Below are 13,392 nucleotides of genomic sequence, written 5' to 3'. Positions count from 1 at the left end.
ATGGAAAGCCTTTGCAGGAGCTGTTAATTTTTATTTGTAGAGGTGGCTGGCTTCTGTCTTTTCCACGAGCAGTTTATGTAGAAGATCTAATGTTTCCTAGCCACTTACTCTCTCTATATAGACACCCTGCATTCATATAACCAACTCTATGAGCTTATCACTTCAAATATGTGAGCATGGTAAAGTATAGAGGCAGGATTGGTATCAGCAGCTGACTCCAGGCTACCCTCTGTTCCACTATGAGGTACTGGCTTCCATATGCTGTCTGTAGTACTTGTCATGCATGATCATATTTTACCTTGTAACTTATACTATCTAGGGACTGGAGAGAGATGGCTCAGTGGTTAAGAGCATATGCAGCTCTTGCAGAAGATCTAATTTCGGATTCCAGTACCCACATCAGGTTACTCACAATCACCTGGTTTCTAGTTCAAGGGCATCTGATGACCTCTTTGTCCTCCACGGGCACCCACATGCGCACACACACACACACACACACACACACACACACACACACACGCACGCACACACACACACACACACACACACACACACAATCTTAAAGAAAACAGTACTGCTTAGATTAGAAAAGGCAATTATATATATATATATTATTTTGAACAATTAAAATAAATTTTTTCTTTATTTTACATAACCACAGTTTTCCCTCCCTCCTCCTCAAATCTCCCTTCCTCCCAACCCCCCATCTACTCAGACAGCTAGGCAGCCAGCATGGAACAATTATATTTTAAAGTTAGTTTGAGTTGTCTTAAAGGTGAAACTTTAACAAAGAAAATATTTCAAATGTAGATTTCCAGATGTGTAACAGCATATATAGAATACTTTCATACCACTGTTTGAATATTATATCTTGATGTTTGTTTAGAAGTATATTAGTCCTGTGTGTTGGTTTCTTTTGATGCTCACAAAGATATCATAGAACAATATGGCATCTTAAAACTTTTTTGGAGAGTTCTCCCCTGCTCTTACTGGGCAGGTCACTTTGGAGCCCCAGCTGATCTTGGATGACTTTATTTATATGAATGAAGTCTGATCAAGTCTTGGATTCGTGTGAATATTATAGGACTGTATGTCTCTCAGTAGGTGACATTGGAGTTACTCTCTTGGAGGCAGTGGCTGATGTCCTGGAAACACACATTATATAAGCGCTGATGTGAAAGAACCTTTAACCTTTCTGCTAGTGTCATGCTTCCTGGTGTCCATTTATACCTTGTGTTTGTGGCCATCGCAGACAGGAGACAGGAAAATGGATTCTGTCCCTGGAATGGAGGTGTGACAGTTATGAGCACTTTGGTAATATAGTTTACTGTAACTTGTCCTCTGATCATAATTACTTCAAGTTCAGGCTGTTACAAAATTACAAACATCTTCTCTCAAGATCCCTTCCCTTGCAAAGTCTCATTTAATTCTGGCCTTAGGCCAGATCTCCAGAATGTCATGATTGAAATGAGATCTGGATACTGGTCTTTGGATGAGTTCCTTTTGCTCTCCTGAACTAAACAACCAAATGAATATAAATGTAAATATAAAATATAAATGCAGCCCATCTGACCTTCACATACCATGGGGACAGGATGGGGCAATTATTACCAGCTTTTCAATTTATAAGGGGAAGTCCATGCTGTAGACACTGGTCTACCATAATTCTGAGATGGAAGGGTGAATGCCATCAGGAGTTTTGATTGGGGCAGGGAAGATTTCTTAACCATTGTGCTGTACTGCTCCATGTGAATGTTACCCTAACAGCCCTGTAGCTCTTTTCTCCACAGGTTTCTGCTCTGTGCTCTCAGATCTTGATGCTCATCCTCTGAAATAAGAATTCTTTTATCACAGAAGTCACTTCTGTTTGTCCTGTGAGCTTGCTTCTGCCATAGAGAACATTGGTTCAGAGGAGTCTTTTGAATTTTAACAATCTTTTCTCATGGAATCTAAAGTAGTGCCTTCCCTAATAGAAATTCCCTCACAGCTCTAAGGGCTTACAATTAATCAGATTCCAGTTTTCTGCTTCTAACAAACTACAAACTCCCAATTTCTTTCGAGTTTCCCCCTCTCTCTGGACTTGATAAGTGCCTTTTGGAGGGATTAGCTTCTTGTGTGAACACACTCTTAAGATTTTTATAAGCTTTGTACATAATTTAGAGATATCATTCATTCACTACTTGAATTGCTGAGATTTTAAACTTAGGGTTTTAAGGACACATCATTTATTTGATATTTGTTCTCACTGATCTTTTTTCCCAGTCTTCATTTTGCTTTGAAATAATTGACTAATTGAAGATCCCGATAATGTGATACTGTTTGTTTTCCAGCGTAATGAGTCCCAATCCTTTAAGTTTCCCTTTAAACTATGCCTGCAAACATAGCGGTTCCTTATTTTAGTTTGTCTCTCTCCTCACGAATTTTCATCATAGAAGATAAAAGAAACCAACTTCACTTTAACCCTTCCTTGAAAGCCATCTTGTCAATGTTTGCAAGTTTATCAGATACATTTTAATCTTCCACATTGCTAACAGGTGACAGTTTTGCCCACTGGCCCTAATACAGCATACCTGGTCGACCGATTTCTCCACTCCATTTTTTTTTAGCTTAGATTTACAAACTGGTTCATATCTAATGCCATGCCTTTATGTGTCCATAGCAGCACATCACTTCTAGGTACCTATTTATTTACTTACCATTTGGCTAATTAATGTTTAACACACTCCAGAACTGTTTAATTAGCTCATGATTCCAACGTTCTTCTCTTTAGTTTGGGAAGCTAAATTCAGGGATGGCTCTCTTAGCCTGAGGTAGCCTGAGCTGAGTTTCAGCTGAGTTGGCAGATACATCTGCTGTTCCCTGGGGAGGTTTGTTAGGTGATACCTGCGATAGGGTAGCCTTACAAACTTGCCTTGTGATTAACTAGCTGTTGTGTAGAGGGAGAAATGATAGCAATGCATTCCTCTTAATCTTTCAGATTATCTCAGGCTTTTGCATATTGTGAAGGTCACTGGGGACCCTAAGAGCCACATATGTGGGAGTCTCCACGAAAAGATGGTTTTAATTTTCTGTTTTGGCTATCATTTTCTAACATCTTACATTGGTCAAGCATAGTCCCATAGGTCATCTACATTTAAGGATTAGGGAAATAAATTCTATCTCTGAATGGGAGAGATGGAGATTGCCTCAGTTAGGTTTCTCTAGCTGTGATACAATATCAGGACCAGAAACAACTTGGGGAGGTAAGGGTTTATTTCACCTCACAACCTGGAGACCATCATCCAGGGGAGTCACGGAAGGAACTCAAGGCAGGAACTTATGCACATGCTATGGAGGAGTACTGCTTGTTGGCTTACTCTTCATGTCTTTCTCTACCTTCTTATACTACCTGCCCAGAGATGGCACCCCTGACAGTGAGCTGGGCACTCCCACATCAATCATTAATCAAGAAAATGACCTAAAATCTTACCCACAGGCCAATTAGGTGGGAATAAATTCTCAAGTGAGGTTCCCTCTTTCCAAATGACTCTAGCTTGCATCAATTGATAAAACACTAGCCAGCACAGAGATTATCACCAGCAATCTTCACTCAACAATTTTCCAGACCTAGGAATTACATTTTTCTTCTTATAGTTCAGTGTCCACAGCCAAACAATAGAATTCTGAAGAAAACTGGAACCTATTTTTCCTGTACATTTTTTAATGATTAGTTGCTAGGGGAAATTTTGATTGTGGTAGTATTCTAATTGTACTGAAATGTGATTTTGATTGTATGTTAATAAATAAAGTTGCCCGGGGGTCAGAGCTATTAGAGCCATAGAAAGAGCATGGCGGTGGTGGCACATGCCTTTAATCCCATAGATCTCTGTGTGTTCAGGGATACAGCCAGCATTGGAGACATACGCCTTTAAGACCTAGAGGGCTGTACATACAGACAGTGACGAGGCAGTCATGTGTTTGGGTTTACAACCAATGAGTAGGCAGAATGACTTTGAACCGACTGACACACAAGGAAATAGCTCTCTTTTCGGGAAGCTGGGACACTGCAGGAGGAAGGGTGAGATTTTAGCTCTGAACTCTGAACTCTCGGCTTTCTCTTTTACATTGGTTCTGTGTTTCTTATTTAATAAGATGGTTGGATACATCAACATTTGATTCTGCTTATTGTAAATGTGAGACATATATATTTTTGCCTACAAAAATAAGCAGCTATTCAATTGAAATTTGGAGACCTGAAGCATATATTATTAAAACAAATTGCAATAAAATATTCATGTGTGCTATTGATATGTAATGTCCTGTGAGCTCTCTTTGATCAGTATTCTAAATATCTGCAAAAGGAAAAAAAATCACCAAAATGTAGCCATAAGTTTTCTCCAGTCCTGCCCAGCCCTTCAGTTCTGCAGCTGCTTATAAAATAAACATCCAGAGGCTTAATATTGTTTACAAACTGTATGGCCTATGACAGGCCTCTTTCTAGCTAGCTCTTATATCTTAAATTAACCCATTTCTATTAATCTATGTTTTGCCATGTGTCCCATGGCTTTACCAGTGTGCTGGCATGTTGTTCCTTGGGTGACATGCTGCCCAGATAGCTCAGTCAGAGAATGAGACTCCTAATCTCAGGGTTGTGGGTTTGTGCCCCATGTTGGGCACCAGAGGTAACATGAATCTTAAAAGGTCTTATTAATAAAAAAAAAAAACCCGGAGCCAGATATTTGGGGTGAAAGCTGAAAGACCAGAGGGATAGAACAAGCCAGCTACAAGTTCTTGCCACTAGGAAATCCTTAGTCCAAGAGAGATATTTCCTGTATATTCATGCCTTATATGCCTTTCTGTGCCCTGCCATCTCACTTCCTCTCTCTCTGCTTAGCTACATTACTTCTTTATGCCCAGGTATATCACTTCCTATCTGTCTGTACAGACCTCCAGACCTCTAAGGTTAACTAGTGCTGAGATTAAAGGCATGTGCCACCACACCTGGCTCTGTTCTCAGTGTGGTCTTGAGCTCACAGAGATCTGGATGAATCTCTGCCTCCCAAATGCTAGGAATAAAGGCATGTGCTATCACTGCCTGAACTCTATGTTTAATATAGTGGCTGGCTTTTTTCTTTGATCCCCAGGCAAGCTTTATTTGTTAGAGTATAAATAAAATATCACTACCCCAAACCCCTCCCACAAACAACCTGACTTTTGAAGCATAGACAGGATAATATTGTAGAAAATACATTTGTTTTCCCACAGGTCAACTTTCCCTAGGCATTTATTTGTAATTTGTACAGGAGTTAATGGGGTGACTTTGGCAATATTTGTTCTTATCTCCTTCCAGTGTACTTTCCAGAGTTATTGAGGCTGAAGAAGTAAATTAATGTCTGCACACTTCTTATGATTTATGTTCTACATTCTATTTGAAGTCAACCAGAGACTCTCACTGTTGAGGTCAGAAGTATGTTACATTATGGGTAGCTGAGAACAAACTCAGGGATAGGCTTTTGGTTTCTCTAGGATGGCTGTAATATTGTTTTGATCTATCTAAGCCTCATTTTTTTTTTTAAAATTTAGGACTCATTTTAAACATCTGGGTATATCCATGAGGTGTCATTGACAGAAAGAGTCTTAACCTTTGAGGAACAGAGATGTCCATTAATTCTATTCCTGAAGAGCAAGAGACAATCATGTTGTCTGTCTTGAGAGAGAGAGAGAGTGTGGTATAAGACAAATTGTTCGGGGAAGATATAACCCATCCAAACAACTTAGAAAGACCAAAGTGGGTAAGTTCCACCGTCTCTTGTCTCCAGTCTTCTGTGAAAATACACACTGGCTCAACCAAAGAGAAGCAGTTTGCACCAATAATGTACTAATGGAATTGGGATGCTAATCATTATGAGCTAGAAACCTGAGAGGAAATGATAGAATACATCTGGAAGGACAAATGACAGACACCTAGTTCTGGTCACTAGTAGCTGCCGAATGTTTGGTCCTCTGTGTCATGCATGGCTGGCAGGCAGAAGCCACATTAGAAGTCTGCAGGCCCTTGGAGGTCCTGTCCAGACTGAAACTTTCCTGAGTTTTTAAGCACCTAAGTTTGATCCTTTTGCTGAGAGAGAATATCCTTAGTGACTCAATGTTAGCACAATCTCTCCAGCTGAGAAGATACTCTGTTGCTAAACACAAGGATTTCTGTAGCAGATGTATAGACATTTCAAATCCTGAAAATAAATCCTTAAGGAAATGTACATGGACCAAAGGATAAGATCACCACAAGATGTCTGAGAAAACTGTTTAGTGATTACTGTTTTTTTTTTTGTTTTGTTTTTTTGTTTTTTTAAATCAGGTATGTTTTTCAATAGGATGCTACCTTAAATAGCAGAAGCCTATGCCTCTGAGTTGAATTTAGACTGCTGGTTTTGACAGTCAACTAATTTTGAGTCTCTGACTTGTTTTGCATCTGTCAACAGTGATGCTTTTTGCAGAAAAAATTCCTTGAATCAAATTTCAGCTTATAAACTTCTGGAAGGATATACGTGAACCCGAAGTTCATAAGCCTTGTTTTAGAGACCTCAAAGGCAAGTGAGACTATTAAAGACATCAGAAGGTTTGTGATTATGGAATATACCTGATAATTTCCATTGCTATAGTGATTTTTGGTCATTTATTTCTTGTTTTGATTTATCTTCTGTTTTGAGGGAGAATGCTTTACACTCTATCCCCAGCTAACCCAAACTCTAGGCAATCTCTCTGTGATGAGATTACAGATAAGAGTCACCATACCAAAGTTGCTATAGTTGGCATCAATGTGATCTCCAAAAGGTACCTAGTTTACCGATTAGTTGGGTACTTGGTAGAATTTGAGGATAAATACCTAGAGTCAGAATTGCTTATCAACATATATAAAGAGCTTGTTATCAAAAGCTGAGATACATATATGCTTGCTAAATTGCAGGCAGGATCATTTTCTTCTGAGTTTGTAACAACTTGAGAAGTGTGTGACTTGAATCAGAAAACATAATTTGCTTTTATTTGAGTTCTTGAGCTACAAGCCGTACATTTCCTGGAGTCTATTTGAGGCACATTAGTGAAAGCTGGCACAATTCACATAATATTGGGAAGCTATATTGAATCTGAGCCACTGAATTTATATTAAATCATCTTTTGCATTTTAAAATTGTGAGCAGTAGAAAGCAAATAAATTCAATGAGGAGATGCATGCATTCCGAATATCCTTTTTGTCATTTATAAATCATGTGATTTAGTAACATGTCTTCAACAACAAAGATGAGAAATGTCGATTTTAAGTAAGCCAGAGGCAAATGATAGGGTGTCTGGTCCTTAGGACTGCTTCCCCACTTGCTCTACATAGGCATCATCTGGATTCAAGGAGTTTTCATTAATAGGATAGATTTTTATTCTGCTACTTTTCCTTTGTGTTTTCAGTCTTTTGTTGAGAGTGAAAGTAAAGGAAAAACAAAAATGAAAAAGCAAAAAAATGTGAAGCAAAAATACCAGATTTTTTTTTAAAGACAAGGAATAAAAATAAGAGCTATGAGATATAATTTTGACAGCTAGTTAGAAATAGAGGCTCTTGTTTACTAGCCAAAGACATTGAATTCTTTTTAATTTTAAAGATAAAGTTTTAATTTAGCCACGTGGCTGCTGTAAACTGCTATGTTTGTTTTCCTCTTTAACTGAAAATTTTTTTTGTCTTAAGTGCATGAATTATCTAATCTTGATATAATATGCCCCCTGCAGTAGCACAGATCTTATATTAACCCAGTCTTTTTGGAAATCAAACCATCTCTCATTAGCCAATGACTGTTGTTTTGTGAAGTTGTTTTTTTCAACATAATTTTTTATTGATTCACTGTGAATTTCACACCATGAACCCCAATCCCACTCATTTCCCAGCCCTTCCACCCTCTACCCCTGTAACCTTCCCCCCTCAAATAAAGGAAAACTAAAAAAACTAAAAAAAAATAAAAATCAAGATAATTTAATAAAAACAACCAAACCACACATCTCGCCAACCTTTCTGGGCAATGACCTGCTCCTCTGTAAGTTACAGCCTCTCTCACACTACTCACAGCCACTGCTGTACTTGTACCACTCAGCTCCTCCGTCTTTCCCCCCCTCTCCTTCACATATTCGTGTGTAGTAGTGGCATTGGGTGCTGCTGTGTGTCATGCAGTATAATCTTTTGCCCAAACAACTTTCATTACAATCAGTCCTTCGTGTGGTTCAGGGCCCCTGGCTTCAGCTACACCATTGATACTAGACCCTCACTGAGACTCTTCTTGCTGTTGCCCAGAGTCACAGAGATCCTGTGGCTTATGGTTCCACAGGACCAGTCCTTTCACGTGCTCGAGCCGCTCACAGGTAGGGTAGGAGTTGGGGTGGGCCAACTCAGGGTCCTGAATCTGGGCCTGGGTGGTAACTGAGTTAGTCAGCCTAGGCTTCAAACCAACCTCCCTTCCTCTCATGTAGCAGCTGGCAAGGGGCGGGGCCAGTTCTTCCATTCCCAACCCACTGCCTATGCCACTGTACCACAGCTGGTGAGGGGCGAGGCCGGCTCAGCGTGGTTCTCCAAGGTCAACATGGTCTCAGGTAGCAGCCCAGACTACAGACATCCACATGGCTTTTGATGTTAACATGGGCGTCATCAATAACTCAGATGCCAGCTGAGATAAAACCATGGCCCACCCATGGCAGGATGGGCCCGGGTGTCACCATGGCCTCAGGTGGCAGGGCCAGCCAGCCATTCTATTCAGTATGGCACCCGGCGGTAGCCCAGCCCTCAGACATCCATCTGGTCTCAGGTGTCAGTACAGACCATCGACATTTGCATGGCCTTTGATGTTAACTCGGGCCATGGACATCAACACAGACCGGGGCTGCAGCAGGATTATGGACCCAGACATGGCCCTCAGCAGCAGCCTGGGTTAGGCCATCACCATGGCTTCAGGTGGTTGTTCAGTCTCCTCATATCTACTGGTTCCTCTCTCCTCAGCGCATGGACCTCTCCACTTTGTTTTCTCTCATTTCTCCACCACGTACGCTCTTTCCCATTTCTCCATCACATTCTGTTCATCTTTTGGCAACTGTCACCGGGCCTGGGGTAGGCTCTTGCATATTTTCTGACCATACACCCGGAGCCACGGGCCTGGGGCAGGCACTTTGTGAAGTTAGTTTTTAGAAATTAAGTCAGGTTCACTTTCCAAAAGGAAGACAAGTGTAAAGAGAAAAATAAACATTAAGTCAGAACGTAACTTTTTAATGAATCTCTTAATTATTATCCACCTATATATGAGAACCTGCTTATGCAAATGAACAGTGGCCAGATCATGCACAAAAGTACGATCCTGCCCCATTATTTATAGTTACCATTTCAAGAAATCACAAGTAGTTCTTGAGATATTCAGTCCAAGGTATCCAGTACTTGACTCTAATCACCAACTGCTTTCCTGCTTAGGATCACTTGGAAAAAGGGAAGCAGTCACATGGGGCGCTTTGCTTTAGTTGACTGCCCACAGCTTTTGCATGTCCCCAACAGCCCCCAGTCAGGACATACCTGTTTCTTCCCATATAGCATCACCATTGTTATTCCTGCCTTTAAGGCTCTGCTCTAAGCATAGACTGTAATGACTAGCTTATTTTCGGCAGGAGTCTCTGCTAAATAGTTTGCTTGCTACCATGTGGATGGGCTTTATTTATTCCCATGTGTTTATCAACATCTTCCTTTCTTAGCACTCTGAGATACATCTACATTTTTCTCATCATTAGAGACAAAAACAGCCTTTATGATCTTTGTTTCCCAAGAGACTGAGGATCTCTGAAAAGAAAGATACCTCACAAACCTCTGGCAATGAAAGGTACACAGATGCTCAGAAATTGTTGTCCATGTAGTCATTGAAAGGATAGACTCTAGTTTTACCACTCTGTTAATAGTATAACTCTGTTAATATATGAAATCTTACCTGAAAATATAATTTATTATTGCTTTCCAGGTCAAACTTGCTTGTATGCCTTTCTATTATGCCCAAAGCTAATTTAATAGCTTCTGAAAATAAACCAGCATCCTTTTGGATTCAGAGACAACTACTTACTAATGGCATTGTCTTTATTTTATAAAACTTTATAATTATTCGAGTCATTGTATTCTTTCTCAATACTTCCATTTTGGCTATTCTTAATGGAAGTTTATTCTTGCTAGGCAATTAAAGTTCTGAAATTATAAGCTTGTTTAAGATGGCCATTGAACTGTATTCTGCTTTATACTAGAAAGATGGTCTTCTATTCGAATTTATTCAGACAGTGAGCTTCTGGTACAGTGAGAGGTTCTGTCTCAAGGCAATAAGGTACACAGTTACAAAGAAAGACATGTCTTGCTCTGGTCTCCACAAATGTATGCACAGGTGTGTATGAGCACACACTCATGTTCATGCAACACCCACACCCTCACCCATACCCCCACACATAAACACATGCACACACACACACACACACACTCCACAAAGACAATTTCATGACAGTGAAACTATATTGTTTATAACTTACATATTCTATTGTATTTGTTTATTTGGGTCAAGATACAGGTCTACTTGTTAATGTCAATAAAGTACCCTTTTAAATAAGTCTTAATTAAAAGAAAAAAATTATACATGGAAAATTACATTGAAAATATAATTTCACATGTTTGTTTTACTTATTTAATTATGTTTATTTATGGACATAGTTTATATGCAGGTTCAATTTAATAACTCCAGGCTTTCATAACTCAATTATTTCTTAATTATTTTTACCTACTATTTACTATAATAATGTCCTTTAGTAAGATTCAGTGTCTTTTCTTTAATTTTTATCTGTATAATTGAATGAAATATTTTTCTTGAATACTATAATTGTTTTTGGGACACTTACGGAATGAGTAAATGGTTTTTGTAAGTGTTTTTTAAAGGACTATTTACATTTTTATTCCCTACACACAAATATGATGATTATTTTAATCTGTTTCCTATTTTTATTTTTTTGAGACAAGGTCTCACATAGCTTAGGCTGTCCTGAAACTCCTCACAAAGCTGAGGATAACCTTGACTTTTGATTTTCCCTCCTTTATCTCCCTGAAATTAGCTATGCTTCAGCACACATGGTTTATGTGGTGCTGGGAACAAACGCAATGTGTTGTGTGAGCTAGAGAAGCATCCTGCCATCTGAGTTATGTTTCTAACCCATTTTTCCTGTCTATCAGTTTACAATGATACCTTTTAAAAATGCAGATTTCATGTATAATTTATTTTATGTTTCTGAAACTTATATTGCAACTTGTTTATGAGTCTTAGCCGAACAGACTAACAGTTTATTTTTCATTGAGAATGACGTCATGTGTATGTACTTTATAATCCCATGAGATTTTCAGTTGAAGGATAACTGTAGAGTATCATTTACTACAATGGACTGTAACTGTCTTCTCAGTTGAAGAAAAGTTTATATCTCAAGGTGTATTGATTTTCTTTTCTGGATAAGCAAACACTTTAACCTTTTTTATGATACATGGTCCATTACAACTGTTAAACTCTGCTGTTCAAAGTAGCTGTAGACAATTTGTTATGCATGATTATAGGTATATTTCAATAGTATTTTATTTATAAAGATAGATGGCTGATTAAATTTGGTCCTCAAGATGCAATTTGGCAAATCCTGGCCTGGTGGTGGCTGTAAGGAATTAGTGATGTAATGTACCCGAGGCACTAAACACAGCACCCACTGTATTGTGAGAACTCAGTAAACATGTGATTTCTAAGAAAATCATTATTAATATCATTACAGATACTGCAAAAACCAAAGGTATCAAGCATTGGCCAAAATGTTCAGCTTGACCTGTCATCATTTAGTTTTATGCTATTCTTCATTAATCCCCCATTAAAATTCAATGTTTTGTTTTCCTTTGAGTCTAAGATGATAGAGCTATGAAAACTGTATGTGAAGAAATAACTAGGTAATTTTGTTTCACTGTGATCTCAAACATTTTATTCGCGACATTTAAATTTTAGATATTAAAGCCTCAATAAGATTTAGGCATCAGGAAATTCATATTTTCCGGTTTCTATTTTTTTCCTTCTTTCATGGCAGAACAACTTTTTAAATGTCTTTAAATAATATGAGAATACTACAGCTTCCTTTCTTCTTTTGTTGTACCCAGAGTCCCCCAAAGACCATCAAGATTCCAAATCCGGTGCAAAAGCAAAGAGTCTTTTTATTGCGAGTTAACTCCAGCCTCTCCATCTGTCTGACACAGCAGCAGAGCAGGAGAGAACCTGAGTAGCAATGGGGCAGGGTTTTTAGAGGGGGGACAAAGCAAGGACACGTCTTGGGGTCTACAGACCACATAGGAACAGACTGAGGATTGGTTTATGTGAGCAGCAATCATGTCAGTAACTTTTAATTGGTAGGGTTAGTTGGGGGTTCCAGTTATCTAGTTTGGGGCAGGCCTGGAGAAGTCCTAGGTTTTGTCCTTGAGCTGCTGTGGAGTCTGACTGCCCTAGCAGGTACTGTCTGTGGGTCTGGCACAGTGGCCCTGTGATGAACTGAATTTTGTTCACGGCCCTTTCAGAAACTGCTTGCTCAGTCTCAGGAAACTGAAATTGAGGCCTGATCTCTGAGGGAAGACTGAGCAGCCTGTTATGGCATTTGCTTGGTCCTTTCACTTTTTGGTGTGTGTGTGTGTGTGTGTGTGTGTGTGTGTGTGTGTGTGTGTGTGTGTGTGTGTGTTGTCATGTGTAATACTTGCAGTGTTAAGTAACAATTTTCTCTAAAGCACTTTAGTACTCAGGAAGTTTTAAAAGAGTCTTATCAAAACTCAAGAAGTGCTTAAGACTCAGGAAGTAAACAACTTGAAAGTGTCAGGATGTCCCTGAAACTGATCAGATATACAAGACGCCTCCCTACCCAAGGGCATACAACGAGTGGAGACTGCTGAAGAGATGGAGACCAGCTGAGTTGCTAAGAAGAGGCACTCCCAAACCTGTGAGTGGCCTCCGAGTCAGTGAGCTCTAGGGGTCCAGCTTCAGGAGGTGTCACCCATGCTCAAGCAGGTTTTTGGTGATGTAGCTGCATTTGAGTTGTTTCCTGTTATTGTGAGTATCCTCTCATCCATACTTTTGTAAATAGCCCCAATAAACGAATTGATTCACCATATTGGACTTTTGTTGTATCATTACTTTAGTCTGTATTACTCAGAGAAAGCTTAAAAAATAGGAAAAGCTAAATATATTTAAGCCTGTGAAAGAGTAAAGGTCAGTTTGGGATCACAGGATTACAGCTTTCAAATTAATAGAAAGGCTTATAGCAAAACATGTCACTTTTAGACTACAAATTCTCAACGACAGTGGAAAAACATGA

At 39.2% G+C, this 13,392-nt stretch overlaps 1 long non-coding RNA gene across 1 annotated transcript; it reads left to right on the top strand.

Annotated features, from left to right (window-relative positions):
* The first annotated feature begins 574 nt into the window (after positions 1 to 574).
* Positions 575 to 6,633, top strand: LOC143269584 (uncharacterized). The gene is made up of 3 exons (XR_013046087.1): positions 575 to 5,439; positions 5,563 to 5,771; positions 6,459 to 6,633. It is a non-coding gene; the product is annotated as an uncharacterized LOC143269584 (long non-coding RNA).
* Positions 6,634 to 13,392: the final 6,759 nt, after the last annotated feature.

The sequence above is a fragment of the Peromyscus maniculatus genome, chromosome 19 (assembly GCF_049852395.1).
Source record: "Peromyscus maniculatus bairdii isolate BWxNUB_F1_BW_parent chromosome 19, HU_Pman_BW_mat_3.1, whole genome shotgun sequence".
Taxonomy (NCBI): Eukaryota; Metazoa; Chordata; class Mammalia; order Rodentia; family Cricetidae; genus Peromyscus; species Peromyscus maniculatus.
The sequence above is the reverse complement of the archived record's forward strand: the minus strand, read 5'-3'. Positions and strand labels throughout refer to the sequence as shown.